The sequence below is a fragment of the Athene noctua genome, chromosome 3 (genome assembly GCF_965140245.1).
Source record: "Athene noctua chromosome 3, bAthNoc1.hap1.1, whole genome shotgun sequence".
NCBI classification, from domain to species: domain Eukaryota; kingdom Metazoa; phylum Chordata; class Aves; order Strigiformes; family Strigidae; genus Athene; species Athene noctua.
The window spans coordinates 1,262,696-1,272,487 of record NC_134039.1 but is presented as its reverse complement, the minus strand read 5'-3'; positions in this window follow the sequence as shown (position 1 = coordinate 1,272,487).

The following is a 9,792-nucleotide window of genomic DNA, read 5'->3' as shown; positions in this document are numbered from 1 at the left end:
ATTCTGGCTGCTCAGCATCTGTCGCATCAGATCACAGAAAAAAAGTGGCACAAGGAGTGCACCAACACTTGAAATTTCACCTGAGAAAACAGCAGTACAGGGTTTTCCACAGCAGGAGGAAGAGAAATATGAGATCTTTTCAAGCAGGTTTACAGTCTCAGAAGTTAGAGAAGGTGCTCTCTATCCTACCCTGGGATTCACTCCTTAAAACACTCTTGCAGAGTTTATCTACTTTCAAACACCACTGACAGAACTTAAATACAAAAGATTACGCAGGATCCAAAGACTTACTGACCACCCCTCCTCCCCCCCAAAAAAAAAAAAACTAAAAACCTTTTAGGTGATTTCACCTAATTAATTTAGTTAACTTTCCAAAACTATTGGAGCCCAAAATGTTGTTTATCTGATGGTTATTCACAAGGGTTAGATAAAGCTGAGGATTAATTTTAGCAAAGTAGTATCAGATGTCTGAGTGCTAGTAGATGCGGAGAGAACCAGGAAAGAGTGACGTCGGAGCACTGTGCTGTCATGGAAGGAACAAAATTACTTCAATAGTTTCTTTCTATTTATAATCCCTATAATTATATTATCTCATAAGGAAAATAACCTCCAGAATGTCTGAGTCAATGACAGTTCTGTTCAACCACTTTCTCAGACCAGTTTTATCACATAACATATTTTCCAGAATATTTTGTCCTATTGTTCCCCATGCTCAGACAGAAAGGTCACCACCATACAAATTCAATGCAGCTCCAGTGACTGCAGTTAGATGGGGGGCTTTATTCACAAAGTAGTACATTGTTTAGTACAAAATTAATCAGCCAGGTCGTTGGGCACTGACTCTCAGGAAGTTATTACACAGCTAAGCACCACTTCATAAGCAATTCTGTTCCCCGTAACCCCATTCAACAACATCAGCCCCAGCGTGGGAGGCTGAGGCCAAGTGGCTAAACAGCACTAAAATACATGCAAAGCACAGCAAGACATTTCCTGGAACAGGCCAGAAACTGGGAACAGTAACAGCCTCTGAGGTGGGTTGACACTGGCTGGACGCCAGGTGCCCACCACAGCCCCTCCATCACTCCCCTCCTCAGCTGGACACGGGAGAGAAAATATAACCAAGGGCTCAGGGTCAAGATAAGGTCAGGGAGAGATCACTCAGCAATTACTGTCATGTGCAAAACAGATGTGACGGGGGAAATTAGTTTAATTTTTTACCAATCAAATCAAAGTAGGGTAATGAGAAATAAAACTGAACCTTGAAACACCCTCCCTTCTTCCCAGGCTCAACTTCACTCCCAGTTTTCTCTACCTCCTCCCTGCAGCGGCACAGAGGGATGGGGAAGGGGGGGTGTGGTCAGTTCATCACCCCTTGTCTCTGCTGCTCCTTCCTCCTCACACTCCTCCTCTGCTCCAGCCTGGGTCCCTCCCGCAGCAGACCGTCCTCCTTGAACTGCTCCAGCTGAGTCCTTCCCACAGGGCTGCACTTCTTCACAAGAAGTACAGACCCCCACGGGCTCACAGCCCCTTGGGGCATCCCCCTGCTCCGGCGTGGGGTCCCCCCTGGGCTGCAGGTGGGTCTCTGCTCCCCCGTGGGCCTCCAGGGGGGCAGGGCACAGCTGCCTCACCGTGGTCTTCATCACGGGCTGCAGGGGAACCTCTGCTCCGGCGCCTGGAGCACCTCCTGCCCCTCCTCCTGCCCTGCCCTTGGTGCCTGCAGGGTTTTCTCTCACATATTCTCACTCCTCTCTCAGCTGCAGTTGCACATTTTTTTCCCCATTCTTAAATATTATCCCAGAGGCGCTGCCACCGGGGCTGATGGGCTCGGCCTTGGCCAGCGGCGGCTCGTCTGGGACACGGGGGCAGCTTCTGGCACCTTCTCACAGAAGCCACCCCTGTAGCCCCCCGGCTACCAAAACCTGGCCTCTCAAACCCAATACACGGCCTCAAAATAAGAACAACCTGCAGGTACTGTCTAGTGGCAAGCAACACCAAATGGTCAATGGGAGTCCAAGATTTATCTTCCTCAGCTTTGTTTCTCAAGCCTTCAGGGACAGCCACGCCTTGTGAATGGCAACAAAATATTTTTGTTTTGCTTTCAGAATTAAAGCTTCTATGTGGTAGGGTCCAGATTTTATCACAGCGCTCCACGTTGCCACCTCAGCTCCTACAGAAGTGGCCCCCTCTTCAGATGTCCCACCTGGACCCAGCACTTCATGCCCATCTGGCCAGGGTGGTCCTCTCAGCGCTTCTCAGGGCTGAGGAACAGCATTCTTTTAGCATCTCTCTGGTGAAGCTGGAGAAAATTTTTTTCTGTCTAGATTACACAGCAATTCTGGGTAGAGAGGCAGCACTAGGGATGTCACCCAACCCCAAACACAACAAATGGAAGACTCTCTCCTGAGGGCCATGGACCACAGATAAACTTAATCCGGTTTATCACTCCCTCAGGCCTTCCCAAACACACTGGGTTTGCAACAGCCTTTTAGCATTTTTTTAGGTTTCTCAATAGAAAATTGCTTTTCTTTCTTCATAGGGCTCTTTTGTGCGAAACTCAACCTTTTGAGCCCTTCTTACTGGAGGGCTCAGCTACACAGTTCCCTTTCCTTCCTTCTGTCTTGGCCCCCCAGGTGGTGGCAGTTCCTGCCTCTTATTACAGCCAAATGAGTAAACTCTTCATGCAGAAATTTTTCTTTCCTAGTGAAAGCAAGTACCCTTTTACCTGAGCGTGCTGGATGTACTTCATTTCTTTTTAAACATACACGCTTTAGCGTAGCCTTTGTAGAAGAGAAGGAAAAAGATCGATAAGTAAAATAAATAAACCATAAATGCATCTTTTTTGGAGTCAAAGGGATGAAGAGAAAATAGTACAGAGGAGGCCACAAGGTTATTTGTGCACTCAGCAGTCATTCATCTACCAGCATTCCTGAAACACTCACAGAAATTAGGGAACGTCGTATCGCAGGACACAGACGTCAGGCACATTGCTCAAAGCCTCAGCTCCTGGAATCATACAAGTACATTGAAATTTTAATGTCTTAGAAGAAAGAGAAAAGAAAAAAAAAAAAGTTTCCATCCCTGATTACTAGGAAAACAACACACGTTAAAATATGCTCCGAGAAGACATGATACATAAGTGTAGAGCTCAGGAGGGAAAAACCCAGGAGTTCTGCTTCCCAAATGGGGATTTTTAGCCCACCAGAATACATCAGCATCATACAACTGATTTTTTCTTGTGAGAATAGCAGCGTAATGCAGTTAGCATTAATTTGGAGAGGAGTAAGGAAATGGCTCCCCATGACCACGCGTAAAGGACAAATCACTCACAGGGGCAGTCTCGGGCTATAAATAGCCCAGTCACAAGTGTGAGAAGCAGGGGAGCATGGCTAACGCCAGAAAGCAAATTTAAGTTGGCTTTGAAGTTAGCTGGCTTAAAGTCATCGTCAGTCTGAAGGGGCAAAGGCACTCAGGAGTGAACAATCCCGTCAACTGAATGTGACAGAAGATCGCTTGGATGAAATTACTTTGCGCGCGGGGGCTGAAATTAGAAAGCAGGGGTGAGGCCGTGCAGGTGGTGGTGCTGTCAGGCGCCGGGATTCAGCCAGGCACGGGCAGAAAATAGCAGCTATCACAGCGAGGAGGCACTGGCTGTGATCAGGAAGAGAAATGGTGCCACCATTTACCTGAGAGGGAGCACCAATGCAAGGGAAAATATGACACCCCACCCCACCCCATAGTTTTCTGTCTTAATATTGCTTTTTACATATTACCATTTTTCCAGAATTCCTCTGAAGCTGATGGACGAGTCTTAAGAGCAGGGACTAGACCTTCCCAGCACCAAGCAGAGGAAGAGAAGTGTGCTTTGAAGTTGTGTTATAGACCCTTTCCCCCAAGAACTCACACGGAGCTTACTGCAAAGGCACCAGCTGAAGGTTTGGCCCATGACACCGGATGACGAATGCTCTTCTCTTCTGAATGTCTTCACAAACATCTAAGTGACCTTGAAAAATCTGTTGATGCTCCCCCCAACTTTTTTTCCTTCTGTGTTCTATATTTGAATAAATGGCTCTCTTCAGTTCCTAAACTCTGTCCCACAGTGGTTTTTTCCAACAACACAAGCCATCAAATGCTTTGATCCTGTCTAGGCAGGGGTGGAACAGAGTGGCTCGCATGGCAAACCTGCAGCACATTCATTCCAAGATACTACAAAAATAGAGATGGTTACAAACAAGTAAGTGGGATCCTTCCCCCAAACAGAACATGATCCAAAGTTATGAGGAAAATGGGACTATAGTCTTCAACAGTCCAGATTCTGGGACTTGTTGCATTTGGTCCAGCTCAAAGTCAAAATTAACACCTTTAGCTTAAAACCAAGGCCGCTTTGAAGGCCTAATGTCTGAGGAAACGTCAGATCTATTAAAAAGTAAAGATAAGTTGAATCACCGCTTTAAAAAAAAAAACAATCAAACATCCAATTATATTCTAGCTATGACATCCTAAAAAATATTGGGATTTAAAAATGCAATTCTAAATACATTAGGCCTTTCTAATGACTCTGCTATGAAACTTTTAGGTGTTAGGATTTCCCTAGTCTAGAAAATTAAGGCTTTTTTCCTTACAAAAACACAGGGAGTGCCAGTCCTCAGGAAAACACGCAGGATTAATATCTAATTCCAGCAGCCCATGAGAAACCAGATGCTGAAATCAGGTGAATGCAAGTATAAATTACGCAAACAGCTTCTATTCAACGGACCCCCATGGAGGCTTTCACAAACAGTCAGCATTTCTCAGCGCTGGCCTTAGACCAGTGATCACTAAACAAAAACCCAAAGATCCCTCTGGTGCAGGCACTGATGATTGGGGTATTGTTCTTTGGATAAGGCAGAAAAATCAACGTCCTGTACTCTTGTGGTTCTTAAAGACGCCTGGGCCGTCTTTCTAAAACAGGACTGTTCAGCTTTCTGCTTCGCCTCTAATTTGACTGTTTCCTCCCTCAGCTGCCCATTGGGAATCACTCCATCTGATTTCAGTTTGGAAAGGTTCCTTTGCTTCCTGTCCTTAATTCCCCGTGTAATTGTTGTGAACGGGCATATATCACATGAAGATACTCAAGTGTGATACATAAGGGCTTCAGGATCTTCGGGTCCTGTGGAAGAAATATACTGAGAAATGTCAAGCGAGTTAAAGAGCAGATCCAGGCCCATTTTGGCAACAACGAAAAAGGATCCAGTTGTTGCGTTGCTTTGATATCGAATAAGACATTTTTCAAAGGGCATCTAAATTTATGCCTCCTAATTACAAGCACAATTATTTGGTCCAAACAAGAGATAGTTCAACAGCTAGCTAAACAGCCTGCACACGGATGCTCACAGACGCAGAGTTTGTGTCAGGAAAACGTATTCACAGTTCTGATACTTCTCTGAAAATGTCAAGGTGCTGCCCTAAAGCTCTAGGGACAAAACCTCAGCCAGTGTATAGCGTCAGCTCCAAAAATGAGGCTGGGAGGAATTTTTATTTTCACAACTTAGTATCCACATCGATTATTCCCAGCTTAAAACCACAAGTCATGAAATGAAGACAAGGTGTTCAAAACGGGCAAGGAGGTTCCTCTTCCCCTTTTTCTTAAAATTCAGGATAAAAACTTCAAAAGCTTGAAGAACTGTAGTATCCTTGCTCTCCCCTTACTCTATAATTTTCCCTATTCCTATTCTTCCCTCCTGAATTGTTAGGGATAGTTTCTTCTGTCAGAACCGATAGTATTTCATTGCTTTCCATAAGCGACATAACAGCAGAAAACTGAGCCATTCATAAAGGTAGAATTAGAAAAAGAATTATCCAAAATCCCTATAAGTCCAAATCCTAGCAAATCGTGGCTGTATAACAAAGTACTAGAAGGCAGCAATTCTCTTAGTTTGACATCTCATAAATTTCCCTGTCATCCTGAAAAATAATTACAACAGAATCCTGTAAAATAAATACAACAGAATGACTGTGGTGAGCAAGCCAACCCTTATAACAATGGAAATTAGGTGGAATTCAGCCACAAACCACTGGTATTATTTAGGTATATGAAAATATGTCTGGTCGGAACAGCACGGACAGCTGCTGCTCCATCAGCTTTCCCCAGAAGGTGCTTCATGCTATGAGATGTTGAACATCTTGAGTGCCAGTAACCAGTCGAGAATGTTCTACACCTCCCTCATATGGCCAGGACCTATAATCTTAATTATTCCCCAGTTAAAGTGGGACCAGTCTGCCCTTGTCAGCTGCCCCCAGCACCTGAGGCAGCCCCAGCTTCCTCACCGAGGAGAACTGCCAGCTGTGGTGTAGCAGGGTGGAGAGGAAGGGTTTAAGTAATCAGGGGAGCTGTGAAGTGTTAGTTACACAAAACCAACATATCTACAGCTAAAGATTTTGTGGGTTTTTAATAGTTGTGCAAAGGGAGTTTCCTGGTTAAAAAGCATATCCACTGAAAGATTTCCTGGGGGAAAATATCACTGTCAGGTGATTAGCAGGGGAAAAAGTAGTAAAATGGATGCTAGAAATGTAAATGCTGTTTAATGAAAGCAAAGTTTGAAGAGAGCCCTGTGCAACATTTAGGATTAGCTGCAGAGGTTCCTTCAGACCAAATATCGAGCTGAAGAGGAGTGAGCTCGTGCATATATTCAGTCTCCGAAGAACAAACAATTTCATACAGTTTTACAGCAAAAACCTTTTTGTATTTCTTTCTTTTTGAAGAATAATCCAGATAATAAGAGTATTGAAAACGATTTCAAAGTCGAATAACATGGAACTCTTAGTGCCCCTCTAATGATCCGCTGCCCCTTAGTGAGAGGCATCACTGCTCGACAGCCCGGGGCGGATCCACATTTCCTACGCTGCTGCCTCTCCTAAGCTCACTGAAAGGTCATTCTTGGACTCTGAGGATGCAGTTTAAAACTTAACTGAGCTCTGAAAACAACCTTTCATCTTTAATGATGTGTTACAATCTCCCTGCAAAATACTAATGATTCATAAGCCTCGTTGGGGTAATTGTGTTTACCCAGACCCATAAGTCTGATGGACTGAAGTGCTGGGGTCTGGATATTGGTGACCAAGTCTCTATGTAAGCACATTCATTTTCATTTAACTTATTGATTTTTTTTTTTTTCTCTCCGCACATCTTCCCCTGTCATTTAAAGCCAAGGAAAGAAGGAAAATAAAAGCTACTTCTGCCAGCCTCTCTCCCTCTTTTAGCTTTATTTCTCCCTTTCTTCTGTCAGAAAAGGTCTCCTGTGAAGGATCACATCAACTCAGTGTGGCAGAAAACAGCAGCTGCAGGCAAATTCAAATAGCAGAAAGACTCTGATAATGTCAGTGCATTAAAAGGGTGATATCGTTACTGAGAATCTGCTATAGCAATTACATATATCCATGCGTACTTATAATTAAGACACTCAGGATACCCAGTTGCTGTGAAAATAGATGTAACTCTTGGCTGCTACGATGGCGGTCAGAGCCTCAGAGGAAAGAAATTGCAACAGAGCTACAAGAAAAGGGACTGGCTCCCAGAGATCTGTCGTGAGATGGAGGAAAACTGCACCCTCACGTAGCTCTCGGAAACGTCTGATGCCTTTTCTAAATGCCATGCCTCAGACTTGAATTATTTCAAGGGAATCTTGACATTCACTTGAAAAAAAATAAGCATCTAATAGCTTCCCAAAAGAAAAATTAGGATAAGACAAATGCTCGAAAGCTCGGAGGAAGTCAAGAGTCCTTAATATTTATTTTTAATCTCCCAATTTTTAAACATCCAGCATTTCCAAGGTGCTCAAGGCTGAAAATTGCATTTACTTCACCCTTTTCTGCTTCATGTTCAGATAAGCAGCAGTTATCTAGACACACACTAAACAGACCAGTTGGGCGGGGTTTTATGTAAAGCAATAGATTACAGAATATTACATAGAGCCTGGAAACGGTGGATCGGGGTCACACTACCAGGAACCAAAATAACATGGCATGTACAAGTGGAAATTAGTTGCAGGGACTTTTGCTACAGTTTGTGCCATGACGGGCGGGATTTTAAATGTGATGGTGGTGAGAGTGGGGAGGGAAAACAGCTTTGAGGTAATCTCTCCTGTAAAATGGCATCCAGGTTGAAAATGGAATTAAATCATCTCCTTTTTCATTTCCAGGGAGACAAAGGCAGCCAGAGGAACCCCACGCTGGAGGGTAAGGGGGCAAGGTGGGATTCTTGGCTAACGTCAACAGCTGTAGCTACACGCCAGTGGCAGGTAATGCAGAGAAAGCAGTGGCTACAGGCCGGGGGTACTGGGGCTGCTTTGGACGCCCACACCAGGCAGAGATGCTTTTACTGCAGAAGCCTCCTCGCCGCCCTCGGCTGTGCTGGGAAGCTGAGTCGTCCGCGGGTGCACACCCCCGGGGGAGCTAACGCAGCTGATTCCCCACCTGTGGAGGTGTCCAGGCTCCGGAGACTAGTTGTCCAGCACCCGGAAGATATTTCCACAAACTGTGTGTTTTAGGAAAGGGAAGCTGAAACTATTTGAAAAACTAAAATCCCCAGCGCGTGGGCTGTTCCATCCAAACATCATCTCCTTCACGGAAAATAAAGAGTATGCAACTGATAAGATTTCTGAGATTTTTTTCCTCCAAGCATCCCAGAAGAGTTACTGATTTACAGAGGGATCACTAATCACCACCAGCAATTCCTTTGTCCACAATTTTTTTTTTTTTTTTTTTTAAGGAAGCTCTGGTAAGCTGCACTGTAAAAAGAAGTCCACATCTTTAGATTTTTGGGGACATGATTACCAACCCTGACCTTAATTGACTTGATTTCACTTCTGGCAAGGATATGACCACTCCACGTCTCCAAGCACATTTGCTCTTTATTTAAAGTCTGCGAAATTTCTCTGAAATTTTCCAACAGGATGTAACAATTCAGAACTGGAGGTAAAAAAAACAAACAAACAAACACAAACAACCAAACCCAAAAGCCCCAAACAAACAAAACCCACCATAACTCGACTGCAGCTCAAAACAAGGCAGATGTTCCTTGCAGGATTTTCCACCTCTCTTAAAAAGTTACTATATAAAATCCAGTCACACTGTGTAGCTGCCGCAATATGCACAACATTCATCACTGAAGTTTTCTTTAGTTAAAATTCATTCTCATCAGTAAAAACACAGATGGTTCCTAAAAGCAGCTTCTTCTATAGCAAACTGTCCTATCCTTCTTCATCACAAGCTTTGCAGGCACTTAACAGAATTCTTATAAAATCTGGGCTCCTCTGTGGTGTGATGCTGAGCATTTTAAAGTTTACGCTGTCATTTGGTTAACTGCGGGGCTACAGAGAGTTTGATTCGAGCGGTGGGTAGTGTCGGGGGGGGGGGGAGGTTGAGATCTCTGACACCAGAGCAGAATATCTAAACTCTATTAGTAAATCAGTTCACTAACAACACCTACTCTGTCTGCCAGCGTATAACGAAGAGTCATGGGCTCACTCCCAAATAAGAACTATTACTACATTCCACAAAATTACTTTAAAAATTGTGGTTATGCTGCAATGAGTTTGTCAGTTCACAGAAATCTGCGCTAGGGCAGTCTCTCTGCAGGCGGCGTTGGAGGGGATGCTGGGGGGTTCCCTCCTGCCTGGGGAGACAGTCTGCTCCCAGGGGTTGGTGGGGAAGGTGCTGAGCAAGGCACAAGGGCAGGAGCTGGGTGCTTTCCTCTCCCACAGGCCCCACTGCACACCTGCGTGGTGCTTTCCCGCAGAGGTCTCAGACCGGGGAAGC